Source organism: Lactuca virosa, chromosome 4, assembly GCF_052849685.1.
Source record: "Lactuca virosa cultivar CGN04683 chromosome 4, Lactuca_virosa_CGN04683_v6, whole genome shotgun sequence".
Lineage (NCBI taxonomy): Eukaryota > Viridiplantae > Streptophyta > Magnoliopsida > Asterales > Asteraceae > Lactuca > Lactuca virosa.
The window spans coordinates 4136371-4145636 of record NC_136429.1 but is presented as its reverse complement, the minus strand read 5'-3'; the positions used below and the strand labels follow the sequence as shown (position 1 = coordinate 4145636).

The 9266-nt window shown below is 38.1% G+C and overlaps 1 non-coding gene across 1 annotated transcript; it reads right to left on the bottom strand.

Moving 5' to 3' along the window:
• Positions 1-636: 636 nt before the first annotated feature.
• On the bottom strand, positions 637-743 carry LOC145110332 (small nucleolar RNA R71). The gene has a single exon (XR_013709714.1). It is a non-coding gene; the product is annotated as a small nucleolar RNA R71 (small nucleolar RNA).
• Positions 744-9266: the final 8523 nt, after the last annotated feature.

The following is a 9266-nucleotide window of genomic DNA, read 5'->3' as shown; positions in this document are numbered from 1 at the left end:
TTTGATACCACCGCTTAAAGATCCAGAGTCATCTCATCGTAAAAAGATAGACAAGAAATCACCGTTCAGAGATCTTAAATCGGTTTTTGGTAAAAAGAAAGGAAAGAACGTAGGAGAATCGAACAATCCCTCGAAGGACGAAAGCAAGGTTGAAATCTTTGAGCAAAATTCTAATACTCAAGAATCTGAATACGAGTCCAAAACCGAATTAGAAAAAGAAGAGAGCGAACCCGAAGACGAGCCAAAAGACAAAATGGCGGACATTACCGACATTTCAATGGAGACGTACAAGACGAGATTCCGAGAGGACAACGTCCAGGCCTAGTGCAACCCGCGATTCCCGCCACCGCCATATTCGAGCTTAAAGGACATATTCTTTCCGCGCTAAAGGACGTTCCATTTTCCGTGAAAGATCGTGAGGATGCTTATAAGCACCTTGATGAAGTCAATGACATCGCCAATTACTTCAACATTCCAAATGTTGCACGCGAGACAGTGTTATTGAGAATGCTTCCAGTCACTTTTAAAGGAGCTGTTAAGGATTGGTTGAAGGCACTTCCACCAGGTTCCATTACTACATTGGAACAAATGCGTGAACAATTCTTTTAGTAATTTTGCCCACCATCAAAAGTGTCTAAACTCAAGAAGTCAATAGTTAACTATGAGCAACAACCAGGTGAATCACTTTATGAAGCATGGGAGCGTTACAAGGGACTACTTCGAAATTGCCCCCAAAATGATCTTAATGTGCAACAAGAAGTATCAATCTTTTATGATGGGGTAAATGTGATGAAGGGGCAACTCCTTGATTCTCAAGGACCTTTGACGAAGAAAAATCCCGCTGAAATCAAGGAGCTAATAGAAGAGTTTTCTAAGCATTCGCGTGAGTATCACAACCCTCGACATGATGGAGCTAAAGGAATTGGGAGTGACACTTATGAGGACATGGCGGTTGTGTTAGTTATGTTGTATAATATAGACCGAAGAATGAAAAAGATGGATCAATCCATACATGCTATCCGTGTGGGTTGTGAAAGATGCAATGGTCCATATTTAACAAAAGATTGCCATTTGGACGATAACGGGAATAAGAAAACTCAAGTATGCTACTCGAGTGGAGATAAATACGATGAAGATTAGAGGAAGCTAAAAAAAGAATGGTTGCCTTATGATGAATATAAAAACAAAAAGGAAGAAAAAATTAGGTAAACTGGCTGATGCTTTTACCAAAAGCAGCAACCACAACCTGAAAAGAAAGTTGATTTAGAGTCCATGCTAGCTTGATTCATGGAGGCTTCGGAAAAATGACATGATGAGACCGATGCGGCAACAAGAGACCAAAAAGTTTTAATGAGAGGCCAACAAGCTTTACTTAGAAAGAATCAAGCATCAATTAACTACACTGGTTAATGAGAGATTATCTCCACAAATTCCGGATAAAAAACCACAACCGCATGTCATGACCATCGACACTGAAGAAGATACTATTGTTAAGTTCCTAGAAGCTTTAGAAGAAGATCCAAGTAAGCCTGAACCACAACCAAAGAAGTCAAAAGTCGAAGAGAAAAAGGATGTTGAATCCTCGATGTCACGACGTGAGGATTCACACCTCACGACGTGGGCCAGGTCTGAACAACGAAATTCATCTTGCACTCAAACTTATCGTCCTCCGCTACCATTTCCTTCCCGAGCAAGAGTTCACCCTCTGGAGCAAGAAAATTTGAAGTTTATGAAGCAAGTTAAGGGTATTTCTATTAATACTCATTTTATTGAGTCCTTGGCACAAGTACCCGAATATGCAAAGTTTCTTCAAGATTTAATCGACACTCGCCAACAACTAGAGAAGACTTCCATGGTGGTCCTAAGTGAGCAGAGTTCTAAGGTGATAATGGAAGAAATACCAAAGAAGATGGGAGATCCAAGACGCCTTACACTTCCATGTAAATTTGGGAATAAGATGAAGACTTACACATTAGTCGATTCTGAAGCAAGCATAAATTTGATGTCTTACTCGTTCTATCAAAAGCTCAATCTTCCAGATTTGAAGGCTACTAGAATGACAATTTACATGGCTAATCGTTCAGTGACTCATCCTCGAGGCATAGTTGAGGACATCTTGGTAAAAATTGGAAAATTTGTTTTTCCAATTGATTTTGTCGTGTTGGATATGAAGGAGGATAAAAATGTCCCAATCATCATTGGACGTCCTTTGCTCAATACCGTTCGAGCCTTAGTGGATATACGCGAGTCGAAACTCACATTGCGAGTGGGAGATGAAGAGATGACTTTTGGAGTGGAAGATGGATTCAATGAAGCTTATGCTCAAAGTGAAGTATTCAATATTGATGACAAAAATGAGTTTGAGGAATTTGAGAAATGAACGGAAGAAGAAATTCAAGCCATTAAATAAGTTAAACGTACAAAGCCTAGAGCATCGATTCCGATGGTTTTCGAAGTTTTTTCTTACAACACTCCAAAGTCTTTAGTAAGTGAGGAGAGTGAAGAAGATTTGGTGTCGAGTGATGAGGAAGAAGTTACCCAAGTCTTGAAACCACCAACTTTTGTCGAGGAGAAGGTTGAAGTTGTGGAGCTAAAAAGTGAAGAAAGAGAAGGACCTAAACTCGTTGCGAATAAAGGAGTTAAACAAAAGCTTGAAGAAGGTGATTCAAAATTAAAAAGGAAAAATGCTAAGAAGGCTTACTTAAGGAGCAAGCATACAAGAGAAGGTGGAAAGAACAGAAAGTGCAGTTGGTGTTTGAAACTCCGAACGATTCAACGTAGGGTGGTACGGAGTCCGGCTCATGACTCCTTTAAAAAGAATCGTTTCTCGGGAGGCAACCCGAGCACGGTTTGCGTTTTTCTTTTCCTTTTTGAATATTTTTGATTTTTGCATTTCTAGTTAGTTTTAGGATAAATAATCATCATAGTCATCTTTATTTTTAGTAAACAACAAGAATCAAGTGTGGGGTTTAAAATTATGAATTGGTAAAAATTTTGTTAAAAGAAAAGGTAATTTTTGGTCAAAATACTCTATTAGATGTCGTGGTTATAAGCCCACCTCGTGATCATTTATTTGGCCCGTTTGTTTAGCCTAGTTACAAATTCACGACGTGATCTTTAAAAAACACGGGACCACAAACATAAACTAATCAGATGCCATTTTTAAACTCTTTTTCTTATTCAAACCTACGACATGAGTTTTATTGTCCCCCCCCCCATTTCAATTTCGGCTGCATTTCTTGAAATTTTTATTCTCTCTTATGTAATCTTTCATGAAAGGTAAGCATTTCATGTTATTAGTTTTTCGTTTTAACTAATTCTAGAGATTTACGGGTTAGGGTTTATGTACATGTTTCATGTTTGCAATTACCCCCGATTTGGTGTGATTTTCAACTTGCATGTTTCTTATTAATGCTTATAATCACTGTTAGACGAAACCCTATAGGTATATTGGACTTGGTTTGCCCCAAAAAATGCCCGATTTCGAACTACCCTCGCATAGTTCCCACAACGTGAGTTTTGAAACTCATGAAGTGAGGACTGAAATTCGGCTCTATTTTGTCTGCTGTCGAATTTTGATCTGTTTTTTTTTTGGTTTTGGTTTTGTTTGTTTAAACTTTTTCTACAGGAAAATGGGTCCAAAGAGAAACACCCAACAAGCCCGGGGAGATGTTTCTAACCTCCATCCGTTTTACGCATTTCCAACTACCATCTCAAGAGAGGTGTATAGCACGTATACCAACAGATTGAGCTGGCTACATAGCCGCGAATTTGCTATAGCTCCAACAATGTAATAAATTGGAACACAATGCAAGAAGTCGGAATACTAGATCGATTGAATCCATTCCTCACCAAAACATTTATGGGGGATGGGGTAACTTTCACATGCAGAGGATGGAGCAACCTGTTTGCTATTCAGGAATGGGTTTATAAGGAGCTTCTTGTTGAATTTTTCTCTATAGTGGCGTTTCATGATAATGTGGAAGACCCGCAAATTCCACATGCTCTATTTTTCCGATTAGGAGGGGAATACCCGAAGTGTAGCCTCTCCGAATTTGCATGGAGGATGGGGTTGTATGAGGCGCACGAGGTAATGACACCGGTATTTTCTACCTTTTTACGGGCTACAGTGAGGGAGAAGAATGATTTATTAATTTATTACTTGGTTAATATATTAATTAGAAATCAAAATAAATGATTTATTAATGTATTATGAAAATAATATATTAATTAGAAATCATATTGTTTAATTAATATTTAATCAGAAATTAATTTGGATTTAATTTTGGGGTTAAATGAATTAATTAAAAGTGCAAGGACTAAAGGTGACAATGTTCAATATTTGAGAATTAGGCAATTCTAGAACCTCCTTAAAGAGGGGGGAACGAAATCTAGAGTGTCTCTAGGGTTTCATTGGGCTCTAGGGGTGCCTTGGATGCCTTAGGGAGGAAGTAAAGGGATTAGGGTTATCTTGGAGATATCTGCCTTATCCAATACCTTCCTAACATCTATATAAATCGTCCTTAAGTTTGAATTTCGTCTAAGCCATCCTTCTAAGAGCCTTGGACGAAATTTTGGCTCCTTCCCTCTTTCTTTATGGTTTTCCTTGGTTTCTAGGGTTTGTTTGTGAGCCATTAGAGGCGCGACACTTGTGGCGCTTGCTACCAAAGATTTTCAAGGAGGAATTCAAGATTGTTTACAATAACAATCTTAAAGGTATGTTTACTCTCTTATTTCATGAATTTCGAAAATAGTATATGCCTTTTAGGGTTTATCTTTTGATGTTCAATACTTGTATGTTCAATTAGAGAAAACATAGATCCAAAGCAAATTAGGGTTGCATGCACACATAGGATTGTTTGTTATGCTCAAAACTCATCAGTGGTATCGGAGCCTAGGATTGTTTTCTATTGAATATGATGCAATTGGTTGAACTCGACAATTAGGGTTTATGGAAATTAAACCCATTGGAATTAGGGTTTTCGCAATTTAGGGTTTCCTAACCCTAATTTCGAAAATTTGCCTAAGGGTTTTAACCCTTTCCTTTGGCCTCCTAAATTTCGAAATCTAGGGTATCTTAACCCTAGGAATTTTCGAATATAAGGCAAGGATTGAAATCCTTGCCTTCCTCCCCAATATTTTCCATATTATGGAAGTTAGAGATTTGGTGGGATTTTTTATTTTTGGTAATTATCTTGTTCTTGTTTATTAAGATAATTGGAAGATTTTGTAAGATCCCTCCCATATTTTCAAGATCTAGGGGATAGGGATTAGGTTAAATTAATTTGATTAATTTAATTAGATAATCCTTAGATGATTTAATAAATTAATTAAAAGTTTTAATTAATAGATAATTATTAAATCAAATTTCTTTTAAATTTAATTAAAATTGTTTTAAAATTTGAAAATTTAAAAGATTAAAAACCTTAATATTTTGAAAAGTTTAAAATAAATCCTTATGGATTTTATTAATTTAATTAAGTGATTAGTTAAAAGATAATTAATAATTCCATAAACTGGTTTAAATTTAATTAAATTAAAAGTTTAATTTATTAAAAGATTAAACCCTTGGAATTTTAAAATGTTTTAAAATTCACCTTAATATATATATATATATATATATATATATATATATATATATATATATATATATATTGTTAAGGGTTTAAGATATATTATATGTACAAGAAAAGTCAGTCAAACCGCTAGTACGCCTTATTCACAAAGCCGATCTATAAGGGGGGTATAAGGAAACTGCCTATAAAATGACAGTTGAATGGGTGTCCACTCTCACCCACCGCTTCCTTGATTGGTGGAGGGTCGTTAGCCAAATGGGTTTGATAGGACATAACCTCATTAAAAATATAATGATGAAAAGTAACTAAACGATTTTCTAAAATCTCACTCTTAGTTACTTTAGGAAAAATGTGAATTTGATGCTAACCCATGAAATGGCACATTGTACCTTCTTGGTCGTTAGTAGAGCGTGTGTGGTTTACCGACACACTTATATGGACTAATGTTGTTGGCAATGGGTGTCTCGTAAATTATCGTTGATTAGTGGAGCGTGTGTGGCTAACCGACACATTAATTAGACGATAAATAACATCGAGAGTACAAAGCTAATTTGCATGGTTATTCACATCTCGTTTGTGATCCTCGACATCCCAGTCACAAAATGAGAGCATAATCGAGATTAAACATGCCATTGAATAGTCCAATGAATCTCAAAGATCTAGGAGTTTCATAAGATTGAAATTGGTAAAAGCATTACCTACCTAAAATAGATTCGAATTTGATTACGACGTCCCTCTTCAAAGTTCGAATCGAAATATGGATCCTATCATTGATTTAAATTTTTCTTTGGGTTAATAATTAAGGATTAAAATCAACTAACTTGAATTCTCTTTTCTCCCTTAAAGATGTCGAGTTCAGACAACAATGGTCTTCCTCGTCTTTCTCGAAATGTTTTTCCCCTATCTGAAGATGATCTTACACATGTTGATCAAGGTGAAAGAATTTTCCCTTCTTTGTAACATTCCGAGAGTAATTAAATAATAAACCCGTCACCTCGTCAAAACCGTAACCCTAGCCATGTGCAGCCGCCACCCTCCTTCTTCCTACGACTTCCGGCGCCGCCACCCTCTGTTGTCGAAGTCGCGACCACCCATCCATGCCACCATGTTTACTGCTGGCGCGAGGGAGAGTTCAACGAGTTGGAAATTTGGACGACGAGGCTGTTGAGGGTTAAATGAGTGAAGCCGTTGCCGCCGCTGCCAGTTGAGTTCAAACACCACCCGTTTACACGCCACCTCGCTGATGAGCGCCGCCGTCGTATTCCTCGGTTGCCGCCGCTGCCCGTTCCCGTTGAAGACAAGCTGTCGTTGGACGCTAGGCGTCTGTTGCTGCTGTGAACCACCGTCAGCTGCCGCTGTGGCCGCTTGTGCTGCTGCTGTCGTCACCGTGCGTCACCAGGTGGGTGGCTACGTCCGTTTTGGCATGTAAGGTCGAGTGCTGCTGTTGCTAATCGTTTTTATGCTCGTTTATGTTGGCCAGAAATGTAAGGGAACCACCATGGCGGCTAACCATGGTGGCTGCCACCTAGTACCACTGTTCTGCCACCACCAGCCACCGTGTGGTGGTGGATGTGTGTGTTCTAGTGTGTGTATGAGTGCACGTGAGGGTGTGATATTGTATGTTTTTTTAGCCGGAAAACCAAGGAAAAACCCCACCACCACCATCGTGAGGTGGTGGCTGCCACCTCCAACCACCTCTTGCCGCCACAAGGGTGGCTAGGTGTGTGTGTGTGTGTTCATTTGGTTATTGCATTGTAATATTGTATGTGATAGGAATGATTAAGGGAATTCATCACCACCACCGTGAGGTGGTGGCCGCCGCCGTGAGCCGTCATTGACAACCACTACCCGAGGTGGTAGTGGGTGGTGCCCGACTTAAATAATAATTAATTAACTTAAAAACTTAACAAATGGGCTAATTGGAACACGATTGGGTTGGAAACCCTAATTTTAGATTTGTTGGTTTGGGCTTATCGAGACCCGTGTTTTGGGCCATTGGAATTGAATTATGAATTACACCCGATCACACCATATGATTTATCTAGTAGAGTGATGGACTTAATGGATTAAGTCCTTAATGGGTTAAGTAAGAAACACTTAACCCTAATCGTCATTTTATGTGAAAACCCTAATTTTGCTTGGGCCTTGAGTTGGGCCTTTCTATTGGGCTTTGGTGATTAGTATGTCAACCCGAAATTTCTATCTTGTACAACACTTAAACTCAATCAAATTCAGACTTGTTCCTGCTATCTTCTAGCACTATTTAGGGTCTGTTTGAGCATTCTAAACCTAGTACATCCAAAGAATGAGTGATAGGAAGTGTCTGTTGAAGTTCAAAACCATCAAACAAGCCATAAACCCCTTTCATGAGGAGTTTACGGCCAAGACACATGAGTTTACGACCGTAAACTCATGGTGGCCGTAAACTCTTGGCTATATATGTAAAACTTGGCCATTTTCCAACACTTTTACCATTTCCAAGCCAAGAAATCGGGTTTTGCTCTCAACTATCATCAAGGATCTTCATTTTCTTCCAAAAATGTAAGTGATTTATCCCTTGATTAGTTACTACATCTTCTTATCTAGCATAACCCAATAATTCCATCCATTAACATCATCTTTTGGGTTAGATCTTCAAGAGCACCAAGAACACATACTAGTGTTTTGGTCCAAAATCAACCTTTCTAGCTTCTATATCGTAAGTATTACTTCCCTATACTTGATATCTAGTAAGAGATCTTGTTTAGCACCTTGAAAACGTCCATTTCCCCAAGAACAATAGGTGTTTACGGCCAAGAGCATCTCCCTTGGCCGTAAACCCTAGTTAGAGGTGCATTTGAACCATAAACCCATCCTAAAGACTTCTAAACTCTTGAGTACCTTCCTATGTGTAGTAGTTACTAGTTATGCTACTTAAAATAATCCAATATCCAAGATCAAAGAGAGTTTACGGCCAAGAGCATCTCCCTTGGCCGTAAACCCTTATTAATGGTGCAACTGTGGTCATAAATCTTCCTAAGGCTTGGACTTAAGGCTAGAACACTTCCTTGTGGTTTGTAAGACCTTAAAACACCTTTTGGCACAAATCATCATGAGTTTATGACCGTAAACTCATGAGGCCGTGAACACATGGCCGTAAACACCATAGTGTGGCCTTAAACTCCTTAGATGCAACCCCTTGTGATTATAACACTTCTATATAAGTGTTTACTAAGTTCTAGGGTGTTTTCCTTAAATGATTAGTTGTATAAACACTAATTATATACATATATGTGTTATTATATGCTAAATAGGAACCGTGTGTGTGCTCAAGTCTTCACTTGACACCTAGCATCCTATACCACTCTTTCATCCAAACCACTCACTACAGGTGAGTTCATACCCCTTCACTTATTTTTTAAATGATTTTAAATGCTTTTATGGGGGGGGGGGAATACAAGTTGAACTATTATAGTTATTATATCAATCGCATGTGATTAATAACTATCAAACATATGGATTTTGTTACATTTCAAACTGTGTTATCAAACAAACTGCTTCAAATCATTTTACAAACTCTTTTACATGTTAAATACTCACTATAAAGAGAAACAGACAGAGAACACTATAACGAGAATCAATACATACTACACACTATACACTAAAGAACATACTACATACTAGACAGAGAGAACATACACTACACTAGTA